Source organism: Etheostoma spectabile, unplaced genomic scaffold, assembly GCF_008692095.1.
Source record: "Etheostoma spectabile isolate EspeVRDwgs_2016 unplaced genomic scaffold, UIUC_Espe_1.0 scaffold00018989, whole genome shotgun sequence".
NCBI classification, from domain to species: Eukaryota; Metazoa; Chordata; class Actinopteri; order Perciformes; family Percidae; genus Etheostoma; species Etheostoma spectabile.
The window spans coordinates 1-16,245 of NW_022604607.1; the positions used below are offsets into that span (position 1 = coordinate 1).

A 16,245-nucleotide genomic window follows, 5' to 3' on the forward strand; every position below is an offset into this window, starting at 1 on the left:
ATGACTTGCCATCCCAAGCAGGGAGATCAGCACAGAGATTTGGGTGCCATCAAGATGGATGTAGGTTGCCCATTGATCATTTAGAGATAGCACCCTTGTTATGATGCAAACCTGCTAAAAACAGTCACATTTCCTTTTAAAGACTTGTGCATGTTACTTAGATTATAGTGTCTGAATTGTCCATGTCCAACAGGTATTTATCAATGGACATCTCAAGCAATGTTGCAATGCACGCCTGAACAGGGACTTGAACCCTGGACCCCAGATTAAAGTCTGATGCTCTACCCGACTGAGCTACCCACGCTTCTGAAAAAGAGGGCTGTGGGAAAAAGAAGTGCCGTTATTGCTTCCTAAACCCAACCGTCCCATTGTTGTCCCACATGTCATGGTTTAAACAAATATGCCCATTTTCGTTATTTCACTAATTATTTGGCTGCTGGCTTTTCCTCCTCTTCCTCATCCCATCAGTCGCCGTATTCTAGTGCCAGGCTGAGACTTCGCTCCCCAGTGTGACGTCATCGCCGAATTGACTAAATAACCACGCATACTAAAAATGACCAAAACTAACTTTTAACATTATTTGGAGACATTAAAAAAAATGATATATACATATCTTGAGTGCTTTTTGTACCCAATAATCAACAGTGGTGGTTAACCCGCAACATTCTGAGACCAAAATGCAAGAAAGGACTGGAGCATTTCTTGGAGAGAATAAGTAGGCTGACACTGAAGTTTGAGTCAACAGTGACTGAAAATCTAATTCAAACTACATATCGGTCTTCTTAAAGATCTAAATAGATTTTCTCACCTCAGAGTCATCTGGAGCACGTAACGATTAGCTTCTGTCCCTCTGAACCCTGAGTGACAATCACCCTGCAGTGAATCATATGCAGTTTCCCCGTCTTACCAAGGGATCATTTCTAGAGTTTCTGACTTGAGAGATGAGTAATGATTCACTTCATATGCTCTTTGTCATTGATCATTATTCTTTTCTTCTTTATGAGTATTGAGGAAGGAAAATATAATCAGAGTGGTAGTAGCAGATATGTGGAAAACTAACATGAGTGAGGTAATAAAACATGCTAAGCTTTTCTAATTCAAGAAGTTATAGTCAGTCTTGAAGAATGTTTGTCTATGGTCGACAAGGTTTCTTGAAAGGTTTCATCTACTTTCTTGACTTTGTAATGCCTTATGTCCAGTGTCAAAATGTAAACTGAGTTAAGCCATAATTCAGTTTTATTTCTACCTTTGCTTTTTCTACTTTGACAAGTCAAAAGGTGCATTGTTTGAAAGCCCATCTCTACACATCCATGTTCCACTCCCACAGGTGTTCCACTTAACTAATCAGACTGTGTGGCCTTTACAAGCTCAGCTTGATTGACATGTATTAAAGGGTTGGAACGGTCCCTGAAGTCCCGGTGGACGGGATGGCATGTTGTAACAAGGGTTTGCGTACATACAGCAAATACTTGAAGCCAGGTTACTCTACGAGTGGATACAGGGCATTGAAGGTGATGTGTTAATCCTGATTGATTCAGTGATTTTTTTTGCCCTATTTGTATTTGGATCTAAAGGCTTGTTAACCACTGTAGGGAGGAGACGTTGGACAGTTTTTTTTGTCTCGTTCCAGTGATTGGCATGTCTGGGTGATGGCGTTGGATATGCGTTAGCATGTTGGATGTATTTCCACTCACGTACCAACAACGCCGACCCACAGTCCTCGTTTAATCCACCACTTTCTCACCTGTACTACTGAAACTGACTGGGAAACCAAGTTTCCCCGTGGGTCGCCTCCCTCGCCGTAGGAGAGGCTGCTCTTCCTTAGTGCTGCTGGCTCGGACTCTATGAGGGAAATATAGAAGCAAAAGGTGAGAGCTTGCAGAACAAAAAAATCTGAACTTGTATGTTTAAATTATAGCCGATAGATATCAGAGGTCCACCCATTACCTTAATTTTTATGCGTTGTACTTTTCCCTTGCTGGGTGAGTTAGGGAAACTGTTACAGCATAGTGGAGTATTCTGTCCACCTCCACACGCGTAGTCTTCTCTTCAAGCACACTTACTGCCTCCTGGTCTTGTCTTGACCTAGTCACCACTTTCTCATTTTTGTATGGCAGCACATCCAGCTGCTAGAGATTCTCAACAATCTGGAATAGCTCCATGTTGGAAGGAACAGTGGACTTGAGAAGGACTGTTGCAGCCATAGTTGTGCTCCATGATCCGTGCTGGGCCCTGAAATGATCCCCCCAGTCTGGTTCAAATGGTGAGTGGTCCACCTGGTGGACCGAGCTTCAATAGCTCTATGAGGGTGATGAATGTGGATGATCAGTACCAATGGGAAGGAGTGGGCTGGCGTTCTCAAACTGCTGAAGGGAGAGACCTGCCAGGTACTTCTACCTCTTCTGCAGACTGACTGGATAGGATTGATCCGCCAAGCCTAGGCAAGCTAACCCGTTACTCCCAATACTGCCAGTCAGTGTACTGTATGTTTAGCTTATACAAGGTAAAAGACAAATTAAGACTTAACAGGGTAGCTACTTATGGAGGTGCTGTGGCTTAGTTGGTTAAAGTGCCTGTCTAGTAAAAAGGAGATCCTGGGTTCAAATCCCAGCAGCACCTTGTTGTTGGAGAGATTACCTCTTTTGGCGTGTCATCATCATGTCAACCCAATCCCTGTGAAAGTACCCTGGTAGCAAATGAAAATTGCCTGTTACATTTACACAGAAACACCAATAACATGCCCACAAGGTGTTCTATTTGCCTGATAACTAATGAAATTAATTAATAAATGCGCTACTTTGGCTCCACTACAGTTCTGTGTCAGTCAACTGCTCCATTTCACTCACCACTGAGTCAGACTTAATGCCCCGCCCACAACAACATCTGATTAGCAGGCAACTTAAAAGCAAGTACAGGTCATCTCTGCAACAACAAGGTGTTGCTGGGATTTGAACCCAGGTACTTCTGCTGACTAGACGGGCACTTTAACCAACTAAGCCACAGCACCTCTGGGATGAACACAGATGCATGGCCATTATGGAGGTACTTGGTGTAAACAACTGAGGTGGTTGGGTCATCTGGTAAGGAGGGCCTCCGTAGAGAGCTGGTCCAGGCACGTCCAGCTGGGAGGAGGCCTCGGGGAAGACCCAGGACTAGGTGGAGAAAGTACATCTCCAACCTGGCCTGGGACGCCTCAGGATCCCCCAGTCGGAGCTGGTTTATGTGGCTCGGCAAAGGGTAGTTTGAGGTCCCCTGCTGGAGCTGCTGGACAAAGATGGATGGAAGGAGGGAACCCTTTTCACTAGCTCATGTATTCTTGCAAGACGGACTTAGTTGCAGGAGGCGCTGTAGCTTAGTGGTTAAAGCGCCTGTCTCGTAAACAGGAGATCCTGGGTCCAAATCCCAGCAGTGCCTGGTTATCACGGTATGAAGTGTTACCACATGGTTGCTGATACTTAACGTGTGCAACCCAGTTATTGCCTGATTTTTTAGATCACTAAAGTGACATGTGATGTTGTATTGTACCCTAACATTACATGTGTCCATGTAAAGCGAATAAAAGCCTTTTATTGGAGGTGTTTTTGCAACTTTAGTGTGAAGATTATAAAGGTTTTATTATCATGAATTTCAGTCTTACCTTGGAAGCTTAGGGCTCCTGCACACTGCCTGCATGACGTGAGCGTGTCAGCTGAGGTTAGAATGCCTACCGTATTGGTCAATACTGTTATCATGAGAGAAATAAAAACAGACACACCACACAGCAAACACTATGTTGACTGTTGAGGAGGACTAAACTAGGACTGTGTTTTAAGCTTTCCATGGCTTTCCATGAGAAATGGCATGATGGGAAAGGGTCTCTCATCTCTCAAGGTCCTTGCATAAGACTTCTGTTGTTCTCGGTAGGCCTGCCTATCAACAGTGAGTCCTGAGGCGTCGCTCAAGGACACGTTCAGCTGTTTTCATTTGCCGGAGTTTGTAGGGGTCCCCTACTGGAGCTGCTGGACAATGATGGATGGATGGAAGCAACCCTGTTCATTAGCTCATTGTATTCTTGCAAGACAGGCTTATCTGTAGAAGGTGCTATAGCTTAGTGGTGAAGCGCATGCCTTGTAAACAGGATCCTGGGTCCAAATCCCAACAGTACCTAGTTATCACTTAATGAAGATCCGGGTCCAAATCCCAGAAGTGTCTCATTATCAGTTAATATTTATTTTATCTGCACTACAAACAAAATATTTGTTATTATTTTTGCTAAAGTGCTTAACAACCATAATTTAATTTTGCCCAGTTGTGGCCTGTTGATGGGCAATAAATATCTAAAGGGAATGGATTGGACCCATTTTTTAATGCTTTTAACCTTGTTGTTGGGGCTGAATGTGGCCCAGGTGTACACCAGTACCCTGTGACATCACTGTTGGGTGAGGTTTCAGGCGTGTGATGCTGACTGAGGTCAGAGGTGAAATAAACATGAACTTTACCGGCCAAGGCACTTTGGGCGCTGACTGCCGGATTTTAACGTCTTCGATGCTTCTGGAATGAAAATTGATAAATTAATTATTTGATATTGTTGACTATATCGGGATATGCAACTGAAGGAAGAATCACCTTCCACCGCTCTATTACCTCCTCAGTTGAGGTCAACCGCCAATAAACTGTAATTTCTCAAAATATCATCCTTCCCTATATGCCTTTGCATCTTGGATATTTTTCTGTTGTTTAGACATGGCTACATTCACTTAAAGTATCCAAAGTGCACAATACTCCACTGTACTCTGTTCAGTTGTTTACACCCGAGTGCCTCCAATATAGCCGTGCAGCCGTGTTCATCCCCAGAGGTGCTGTGGCTTAGTTGGTTAAAGTTCACTCTGTGGTGAGTGAAATGGAGCAGTTGACTGACACAGAACTGTAGTGGAGCCAAAGTAGCGCATTTATTATTAATTTCATTAGTTATCAGGCAAATAGAACACCTTGTGGGCATGTTATTGGTGTTTCTGTGTAAATGTAACATGCCATTTTCATTTGCTACCAGGTATCATAACGGGAGTTGGGTTGACATGATGATGACACGCAAACAGAGGTAGTCTCTGCACCAAACAAATTAAGACTTAACATGGTTGGTACTCGTGGAGGTGCTGTGGCTTAGTTGGTTAAAGTGCCTGTCTTGTAAACAGGAGATCCTGGGCTCAAATCCCAGCAGCACCTTGTTGTTGCAGAGATTACCTCTGTTGGTGTGTCATCATCTCCTCTGGGGATAAACTTGGATTAGCAGCTACGAGGAACTTGGTGTAAACAACTGAACAGAGTGCAGTTTGGATACTTTATGTGAATGTAGCCATATCTAAACAACAGAAAGCATCCAAAATGCAAAGGCATATAGATTCTTCCTTCAGTTTCATATCCTAATATAGTCAACTAATATCAAATAATAAATGTATTAATTTTTATTACAGCAGCATCGAAACGTTAAAATCACACAGTCAGCGCCCAAAGTGCCTAGGCCAGTAAAGTTCATGTTCATTTCACCTCTGACCTCAGTCAGCATCACATGCACCTGAAACCCCACCCAACAGTGATGTCACAGGGTACTGGTGTACACCTGGGCCACGTTCAGCCCCAACAACAAGGTTTAAAGCATTAAAAAATGGGTCCAATCCATTTCACTTTAGATATTTATTGCCCATCAACACGCCACAATTGGGCAAAATTATATAATGCTTGTTAAGCACTATAGCAAAAACAAATGACAATATATACACTCTTTGTAGTGCAGATAACATAAACATTAACTGATAATGAGGCACTGCTGGGATTTGGACCCAGGATCTCCTGTTTACAAGACAGGTGCTTTAACCACTAAGCTACAGCGCCTCCTACAGGATTGCCTGTCATGCAAGATTACAATGAGCTAGTGACCAGGGTTCCAACCATCCATCCATCTTTGTCAAGCAGCTCCAGAGAGAGCTATAGAGAGAGAGTCTTCCGCTGAAGGCTCTACCACGTGACTGGGTTTCACCAATCAAACGTCGTTGTGCAGTCACGTGACCATACTCGATCTCAGCATACTCGTTAGGCTCGTTCGAGATGAGCCAGGTCTGCGCAGAATCGATCACCGGCGATCGGCGCCCGTTGCATGCCGGTTAGATTTGTGTCCAACTTGATCCCGACTTGCTCTGACGTCATGCACACGTGGGCAACGGAAATCTCACGAGAGCAAGGCGGCCGCAGTTCTGAGACGCAGGCGGCGCAGTTGCTTTTCACCGACTGCAAGAGCCAGGCGGACCCAGAGCATGCTGGGAAACGCCGGCTTCTCAGCTGATTTAACAGCTGATTGGTTTACAACATGATGACGTTTTATATAAACTTTTTTTATCGTTTTTGAATCGGAGGGATTTTAATTACTATTTGTCTGATTTAAAGACTTATTCTGTCCAGAACACATGTTGTGTGGCTGATAGTTACGTTTAGAAGTCAGACAGACTAAATCTGATCAGATCACGGACCATCTACAGTCTGTTGTTCATTAAAATCAGCAACAGATCGCATGTAGAACACTTTGCCAGCTACTCTGTCATAATTAAAACAACTGGAGACTGTGTACCAGCTGGTATGTGGGTCTGATTATATTTATTAAATTGGAATCGCACCACAGTGTTTTTGTCACTTCCTGTCCAGCCTGAAGGCGGCTGGAATCGGCTGGAAACTGTCCGACTTTACCGCAGCTTTTTGTCACCGCCCCCGCTGCTGCCGCCTGCTCTCGTCTACTTTACAGGTTAGGCGCAGTTCATCTCGAACAAGCCCATCTTTACTTTATTCAAGAAACTCATGCTTCAGAAGGAGACGCGTCATTTTGGAGGAGTCAATGGGGAAGAGATGCGTAGTTTTCATTTGGCAGTAATAGGTTGGCAGGGGTTGCTATACTGCAGGGAAAGTTCAAGGAACCCTCCTCTGCTATAGGATTTAGTAGAGAATAGTTTTGATCCATTGACCTCTGGGTTATGGGCCCAGCACGCTTCCACTGTGCTGTTCTGCTCTGCTGTTTGAACTTAGGGGTAACATGTAAAGCAGGAGCTCTACCACTGAGCTACATACCCTGAAGATTTTCAGATTTGTTGACTTTTTTCTGAGATAGACTTAGACTTATCTTTATTAATCCTTTTGGGATGACTTACCGCAAAGAAATTGAAATATTACAGAATAAAAGAAGAAAACTGGGTAAAACATGTAATAATTAATGTTAATAAGTAATGTTGTATATGGCTTCAACCTGTAAATGCAACTGTTGTGGCTTGAAATCTAACCTGGGCAAAATGATTTCCCTGCTATGGTATAAATCATAATCAAAAAGTAACACACCTGTTGCCTTTCTGCTGGACAATACAAAGTTCACTGCAAATCTTGTAACACATCTGGGCATTGAGACTGAAAATAAATGCTAAGAGATACATTGGTGGAGATGGGTTGCTTCCAGTACCTATGAGATAATACAAAAAGCAGAGCTACACCTGTTTGGACAAATGTTCATAATCTTTTCAATTAGTTAGTAGTAGTTACCAGACACGGGCAAAGAACAAATTGTAGTGCCCTGCCTGTGTCTGTGGATCCTCATGGAGGCAGCTTGATTGGTTGATATTCTCCCTTATTTGTACCATAACAGAGATCTACTATTTTTATCAAATCGGGTTGGGCAAGTAACCTTTCTGGCTACTTCTTGACAAATAAAGCAAGTAACCACACAATGAAAACTACTGCAATGGCTGGAAATTGATCCCATGTCAACTGCTTGGAAGGCAGCTATGCTCACCACTATACCACCATCACTGGACAACGCATTTGATGTCCTTAAAGGTTGGATTTTTCCTTTTTATTAAATTAAGGCAATAAGCTCAATTTCCAAAAGATGATTTTGTAATTTCTCTTTTTGGTCAACTTCAGCATGGGTTCCTAAACGCATGCACACCCACTGTATGCATGTATACCTGCATGTAAAATTAGCCGCATTGACACAAAAAAGAATTTGACAACAGAAAGCACAATTTTAAGGACACACAGCAGACCTACAATGAAAGTGTAATTGCACTGCTTTGAAATAGTAAGAACCTTCTTCATCACAAACCTGATGGTGCAGTACTTGATCCACATGGATCCACTTGCTGTCCCTCTGGCTGTTCCTCTCTCTGTCCCATTTATGTTTTCTTCCTCCTCACCCTCTTCTTCATCCTCCTCACCCTCTTCTTCATCTTCCTCACCTTCTGGAATATCCCTCTCTGTGTCAGAGCCCTCACTTTCATCACACGCCCTCTCTCCAAACTCCCAGAACTCCTCTGGCTCTCCCTCTTCCTGCTCTCCAGTCCCTTGATTTGTTTCTCTCACTGCTGTTTTTCTCACTTTTTGTTTACTAGGGCTCTATATCGCTTCCTCGTTTCATGATAAATATTAGAAGAAGATAAAACGTAGGGGTATGCATTACATTTCCCTCCCTACTCAACACGGGCATAAAGCCTGTTGATTACTTTACACAAATGTAGCTATTTGTTATCGCAATGCAACAGCAAAGACGGATGAAGTTACGTGTTCAAAGTACTCACTTCCCGTACTCAAGTAGAAGTAGACTTAATTGTGTTAACAAATACTCTGGTAAAAGTAGAAGTACTGATTTAACTTCTTTACTCAAATACAAGTAACAAAGTACAGGCTTGGAAATTTACTTAAAGTATGAAAGTAAAAGTAGCCTTGCTGATGTTACTAGAGAGCACGCTGAGAAACTTCAGTGGACATTGAGAAAAGGCTCTTTATTCTTTATTCTTTATTCTTTATTTGCCATTGCCTACATTTTAAATGGCCGTCTGCCAATAGGCCTAAAACATATATAAAACATATAACTTATTTCTTGTGACAGAGACTGGGACTCCAGGTTAATAAGATTCTGACCGAGTAGAAAGATATGAATTGAGTTATTTTGTGAGAAATCTGTGTATGTTCCCATCCAATTAGATTCAATTTGGTATTGATGATCAAAAATAATAACTAACTCCTGTGAAATTATTTGAAACTTAGCTCTGCTAAGGCTGTGTGTGTGGTAATAAAATAAATAAATAACATTGTAATGGCTACCATACACAATGCATAGGAATCTTACAGTGAGGAAAATAAGTATTTGAACACCCTGCTATTTTGCAAGTGCAGCTTAGGCATTATATGGTGTGTTGAGGTGCTACATGAACATTTCTGCAAACAGTCCTAGCACTGCTTATTACGTTGTTGTGGCCGAGTGGTTAAGGCGATGGACTTGAAATCCATTGGGGTCTCCCCGCGCAGGTTCGAATCCTGCCGAACAACGAGTGCTTTTTTTAAGAATGGTAGCAAACCAATGACACATCAGAGTATACCAAATCGCAGATGTGCCTTCATAAACAATATTGTGTTATCTCATAGGTACTGGAAGCCACCAGTCTCCACCAATGTATTTCTTATCAATCTGTCTTACAATATTTGCAGTGAACGTTGTATTGTCCAGCAGAAAGGCAACAGGTGTGTTACTTTTCAACTATGATTTATACCATAGCAGTGCAAGCATTTTGCCCAGGTTTCATTTCAAGCCACCGCATATTTCAATTTCCTTGCGGGAGTCATCCCAAAAGGATTAATAAAGATAAGTCTGAGTCTATCTCAGAAAAAAGTCAAAAGAATTTTCAAAATCTTCAGGGGATGTAGCTCAGTGGTAGAGCTCATGCTTTACATGTATGAGGACCTGGCATCTCCAGCAGGTATTATGGTAGAGTCTTTAAAAGAGCTGCAACAGATATTACCTCCTGTGTTAATCTGACTGGTAGAAAGCACTTTAAACGTACATGTTTTACAGTTTCTATTTACAGTATTTATTACCTGTAGTGTAGTATATTTACTGTATTACACTCCAGTTTTTATGGGTGTTACAGCGGGAATAAAGGAGTATGAGCACTGTAGTTTCTTTTTTTATGGATGAAATAATCTCAACATGCCATTAAGTTTACTCTTCAGCAGGTGGAGACACTTGCAACATCAGATGCTTTGTTAACCATCAACAGACTGGAAATAGACTTGATACTGATACAAAGCACAGGAATTAGAAGAGGATGGCTTCAATCCCTCAACCTCTGGGTTATGGGCCCAGCACGCTTCAGTGTCTGTGATTGACATTTTGAGGGGAGATTTGGGAACCTGTGGCAACCAAGGTTCCAACATCTTACGGCTTGTAAAGTTAAACATTTGGTAGACCCTGCAACTTTTCTTTTATTTGAGCTCCCTTATTACTCACACATTGATTATTCACATGTAAGACTTGTGATTGGCTGGTGTTTTAAAAAAAAAGGGCATTGTGAGTACAGCTATAAACATCAGTAAGGAGTCTACCAAGTTGCCTCTTATCATTTTAGTTTGGACACCCAGTGAGGCTTACAATGTAAAGAGAGGAGCCTGGTTGGGCTAGAACTCTCCTCTGCTGGATCGGGCTGTACTGCACCGCCTAATATACACCCTTGACATATGGATACTCCTACTATTAATATACAGGCTTATATTGCAATCTCGTCACCCTACATGTAGGTGTACCTATATTTAAATAAACACACAGTAGCAAAGCTTATGCAGTGTTTTTTATTTTACCTGTGTTTTTTTCTGTGAGGGACAACTCTGTCCGGCTTATTTATGTAGCATGGAAGCTAGCATTGCTAACTAGCAGCCAGCCTGCTTCCAAACAAATATTTTTATTATCTCACACTTTTTAACAGTCAAACTGAAACACTGGCGGTGAGCTCCAGGTCCTGCAGCTGCTGACGGACATGGATAGCTTCAGACCCGCTCACCACTAGTGTTGGTGGAATAGCAAGCTAGCGTTGGAAAACTAACCCCGCTTATAAAAAATACATTTTAATTATCCTAACACTTTAAACAGTCAAACTGAAACACTGGCGGTGAGCTCCAGGTCTTGCAGCCACGGACGGACCGCCATCAATGGGTATAATGCGTGCCTTTTAAATTACATTTTTATTTTTTTAAGCAGGCTGGTTGGTTAGTTTGCTAACGCTAGCTTGCTATTCCACCAACACTGGCGGTGGGCTCCCGGGGGTTGCGCCGCTGCTATCGGGTCTGGAGCTTTCCATGTCCCGCTGGAGATCAGATCCGTTGAGGTCGGCAGCGGAGATTTCTAGCGAGAGTTGTCCCTCATCTGAGGATAAAACCCTGCTGCCCCCCCCCCCCCCCCATCCTGTTGGCTCAGAGCTCCACAGACTAAGTCCACAGGTACAACTTAGTTTTGCACCAAATGTATCGCAAGAAGTGTTGCAAAAGTCGAGGGTGCAGACTCGCCGCTGTGGAAAAGTGACTGAAGTGAAGAAAAAAAATGAAATAAAGTACAAGTACAGAATTTTTTTCTACAAGCTCTCAAATCATATTCTCTAAGTGCTCACATCACATCTACGCGCTCTCACATTTGCACCATATTTACCTTCATATTCTTTGTTGAACTTTATTGCTTTACAAACACCAAAGCAAGTAAGCGCTGTGACTAACATTACTCTTCTGAAGTGATTTTGGAGAGGGAAATTAGGTAGAAATACTCTGGTTGACTAGCATGACACCATTGTATTCATATAATAATCAATCCAGGTTAACGTGAATGACAGTGACTGCATGTTGCTTCCTCTAAATTTCAGGTTGTGGTCGACTAGCGAGGCCAGCTCGTCAGTTTGATAAACTGACCAGACCTGCATGCCTCTTGTTTCTTTGGGCTAGTTGTATTAGCTTTAGCCTGGCTGGTAGCAGCTTTCTGCTTGTTTCTTTAAGCTAACTATATTAGCTTTAGACCGGCTGGTAGCAGCTTTCTGCTGGTTTCTTTAAGCTAACTATATTAGCTTTAGACCGGCTGGTAGCAGCTTTCTGCTTGTTTCTTTAAGCTAACTATTTTAGCTTTAGCCTGGCTGGTAGCGCCTTTCTGGTTGTTTCTTTAAGCTAACTATTTTAGCTTTAGCCTGGCTGGTAGCAGCTTTCTGCTTGTTTCTTTAAGCTAATTATATTAGCTTTAGCCTGACTGGTTGCAGCTTTCTGCGGTGGGAAATGGCCGGGAGACGTTGTGATTATGTTGCTTAATCAGGGGGTTTAGTTGTATTTGAGGAGAACATAAAACCCCAACTACTGTAGCGTCACTCACTACCCATCAAATACTATGACATCACTGTGTCAGAGGCAGCTGTTGCCAACGGTAGGCTACTTTTCTACACACAGAGAGCCTCACTTCCCATACCAACCCCATCGGACTACGTCACATACATACGTTGCCCACATGGCTACCTGTCTTAAAGGGGAATGGTCGGATGGTAATAATCATGTAAAGGAGAAACGGTGAAAGGTTACTTTTCTATCAAGCAGCAAAAAAGTATTAACGTCAACATCGTAACGTCCTGCAATGTGACTTTCGCGCATGCGCACATCGCGATGTCAATGCTAAAACACAATATTGTTCAGCCCTAACTGACGGTATACTTCAGTAAGCTAGTTTGCCACTTTTATCTTGGGTAATGCCACATGTAAGTATATCTTAGTTTATTTAGATACCCAACATAGGTTATACTACGTACACTGTATAACAATACATTACGTGTTTCTTTATTTCATCTTACATTTTGCTAGCCTGTTGTGTAGTTATATTGTTTTTACAATTATCTTTGTTTAATATCTGTGACTCATTACTATCTAAGTAACTGGTCATTGTGTTTCTCCCAGTTTCACCCTTTGTTACTCAAATACACGTGTTACAAGGATCCCGGTCGCCAGTGCTTGATGGTGGAAGGTGTTAGCTGCTGGTCAGATTGTACAGCGTTACGTACGTGAAGGACAAGACATATTTCATGGTAAGTATTTCCAGGTGATCTCTGCACCTCTAATCTCTGCACCTCTGTTATTCTAATATTACCATGTAATAAAATTGAAACAGGCAGTTTTGCATTTTCCACCACTGATTCAGGGTTTTTATTTCAGAAACTACCGGAAGCATTTCCAAGTAATCACTACACCTCTGTTTTTGTATTATTACCATGTAATTAAATCGAAACAGGCAGTTTTGCATTTTGCACCACTGCCTTCTAAATCTCTAACCATGCGCCATTTCTTGCCTAAAACAGTATAACCAACAATATGTTAAATTAAATTTGATAGATGTAACTCCCTGATGGTCTAATGGCTAGGATTTGGCGCCCTCACCGCCGCGGCCGGGGTTCAATTCCCGGTCAGGGAATGGTCAGGACTTGACAGATACAGATTTAAAAGAGCAAGTTTTTGGTTGATTTGTCAAATTCTTCCTCATTAGTTTAACGTTTTAAAGAGTACCATTTCCTTTAAATTAGACCCCGACAGTGGATGTATCCTTTTGTCATCATTGATGGTCATAACACTTCATCTGCCTCCATCTCAATAAAAATTTTTTTTCATTTTTCAAGCAGTAACTAAACCCAACCACATTTTAACTGAAAACCATGTATGTGAGTGTCAAGTAATGTTATTGTTGGATTCAGGTCCAAATTTTGACATTTTAGCGCAATGCGAAGGTGCATAACAGATTTTTTTTCTACATACCTGGAGCGATGCAAAGCAGGGGTGGCCAACTAGTCAAGGAACAGCAAGAGACTTGGTATTTAAATACAAACGGACTATGTGACAGATGTGTAATCTGTCATGGCGTTCCTTCTGAAGCTCTAGCCAGGCGCCATTCCTCGCCTAAAACAATATGAGTCATTCCAGTAAGTGAAAAGAAAACTCACATCTACAAAGATAAACATCATGGCTGTGACTCCCTGATGGTCTAGTGGCTAGGATTTGGCGCTCTCACCGCCGCGGCCAGGGTTCGATTCCCGGCCAGGGAATGGTCACGACTTGACACATACAGGTGTAACATTTGAAAGACTAAGTTCCTGGACTTGTTTCTGATTTGTCAAATTCTTCCTCATTAGTTTAAATGAGCTGACAACATAAGTTATATGACTTACAGTTCTCAAAGACGCACAAAATCTCAACTGGTTATCCTTTAGACAGCTAGTCTCTTTTCTTTTCTCTCACTTTTGTCTCTGTCTGGCCTTATGTATTTGCTTGTATTACATCAAGTGACCTGCATACCATGACCGTAAAGATTAATATGTACAGTACATGGTTTTCAGAACTGTACTTTCAGATAAAGGTAAGGCCACTTGGGTTATCTTTGGGCTGCTGTATGATCTCCTGCAGAATGATAAATCCCAGAGTTGGCTTACTCCAGGTTATTTAAGCAACAAACGTCCCTGGGTGGACTTGAACCACCATCCTTTCAGTTAACAGCCGACTGCGCTGACCTATTGCGAACAAGGTGAGGGCCATGTTGGGCCTCTGAGCATCATTTATAGACTAATTAATTATTCTCGAGTCAAATTTTTGTTGGAAAACACATACTAACATGAACATAGAAGGGCCATGTCGGGCCTCTGAGCATCACTTATAGACCAAGTAATTATTCTCAAGTCAATCTTTTTATTGGAAAACACAAACTTACATGACCATAGAATATTTTTAGTTTTCTCCTTTTTAAGTAATGCATTTAGTATCTCCATACTTCCAGCCAACAATCTCCTATATTACTGACACATTTCATCTATCCTCCATCTGTACAGGCTTAGCAATATAATTAAATATAAAAGTAAAAGTAGCCTTATGAATGACAAAGCTCCCTGGACCAGACAGATGTTCCTAGAGAGCACACTGAGAAACTACAGTGGACATGGAGAAAAGACTCTTTATTCTTTATTCTTTATATGCCATTGCCTACATTTTAATGGCCGTCTGCCAATAGGCCTAAACATATATAAATATAGCCTATTTATATTGACAGAGACTGGACTCCAGGTTGATAAGATTCTGACCGAGTAGCAAGATATGAATTCAAGTGTGATTTTGTGAGAAGTCTGTGTATGTTCCAATTTAATTAGAGTAAATTTTGTAATGGTAACTCCAGGGAAATTATTTGAAATTTAGTGAGGACTAGATTAGAACTGGATTTAAAGCTAATTCTGGTTTCCAACTTCGGCCCAGGTGTGTCTGTTAAAACACAGATGGAGACAACTTCTCTCTGTTGATTTATTACAATCAATCATCAGTATAAACATGGGGGGGGGGGGGGGGGGCAGCTCTGCTATGAATGTGTGTGTGGTAATAAAAGAAATAAACAACATTGTAAAGATCAAGCTCAAGATCAAGATAACTTTATTGTCTCCTGAGGGAAATTTGTCTTGGGCATCAGTACTACATTATGCTGCAGTAAACAACATTAAACACAGAGACTTTTTCACACACATACAACATACAAGCCACCCTACATTGCAGACAATGCACAAGTATCATGACCTTCCCCTGTCAATTGATTACCAAGTCAATAAAAAACAGAATGATAAAACAGATAATTCTGTATAAATTACACTAGAGCACATCTAAGAAAAACAATATGACAAACAAAATACAACCGCCACAATACTATATAAGAGAATCACATAAGATCAAATAGTAAAAATTGAACTAAGCTAGTTAGACCATGATTAAAAATAACTAAATAAAGTGCCGTAAGTGCTTCAAGCTATTTTGTTCCGTGCAGATTGTTTATTTAGGAGCGCTATGGAAGTTGGAACGAAAGACAGCCCATAGCGATTACTTTTCCATCTGCTAGCTCTAAAGCGTTTCCCCGAAGGTAAACATTATATTCTGAGTGCAAATATGTGAGGGGTCATTCAGGATTTTCTGAGCCTGGTGACAACTGTTTTTTCAAAGATGGTCTGAAGCGAAGTATACTCTTTCTTTCCCATAACCTTCATTGCTGTTTTTATTAGTTTCTCAATTTTTGATTTGCACTGGATGGTAAGGGTGCCAAACCAGGAGGCCATACCATATCTGATCAGACTTTCCAGTACAGAATTGTAGAATGAAGTCATGATCTTGGTACTCACCCCTACCAGTCTCAATCTGCGGAGAAAATGCAGTCTTTGCGCCAATTTGGCACACAGATAGTCAACATGAATATTTCCTTTTAGTAGGTTATCTAATTGTATACCCAAGTACTTATAAGAAGTTACTTGCTCAATTTCTCTATCCCCGATGATTACATTGTCATGGACACGCACTTCTCTGGGATCAAATATCATCTCTTTTGTTTTTGTATTATTAAGGATGAGATGATTCCTCGCACACCAGTTCTTAAAG

General features: G+C 41.6%; 5 non-coding genes across 5 annotated transcripts; 4 read left to right on the top strand and 1 right to left on the bottom strand.

Annotated features, from left to right (window-relative positions):
• The first annotated feature begins 2,545 nt into the window (after positions 1–2,545).
• Positions 2,546–2,619, top strand: trnat-agu (transfer RNA threonine (anticodon AGU)). Its single transcript has one exon. It is a non-coding gene; the product is annotated as a tRNA-Thr (tRNA).
• A 722-nt stretch (positions 2,620–3,341) lies between these two features.
• trnat-cgu (transfer RNA threonine (anticodon CGU)) lies at positions 3,342–3,414 on the top strand. Its single transcript has one exon. It is a non-coding gene; the product is annotated as a tRNA-Thr (tRNA).
• Positions 3,415–5,128: 1,714 nt separating this feature from the next.
• Positions 5,129–5,202, top strand: trnat-ugu (transfer RNA threonine (anticodon UGU)). The gene has a single exon. It is a non-coding gene; the product is annotated as a tRNA-Thr (tRNA).
• A 593-nt stretch (positions 5,203–5,795) lies between these two features.
• trnat-ugu (transfer RNA threonine (anticodon UGU)) lies at positions 5,796–5,868 on the bottom strand. Its single transcript has one exon. It is a non-coding gene; the product is annotated as a tRNA-Thr (tRNA).
• A 3,386-nt stretch (positions 5,869–9,254) lies between these two features.
• trnas-uga (transfer RNA serine (anticodon UGA)) lies at positions 9,255–9,337 on the top strand. The gene has a single exon. It is a non-coding gene; the product is annotated as a tRNA-Ser (tRNA).
• Positions 9,338–16,245: the final 6,908 nt, after the last annotated feature.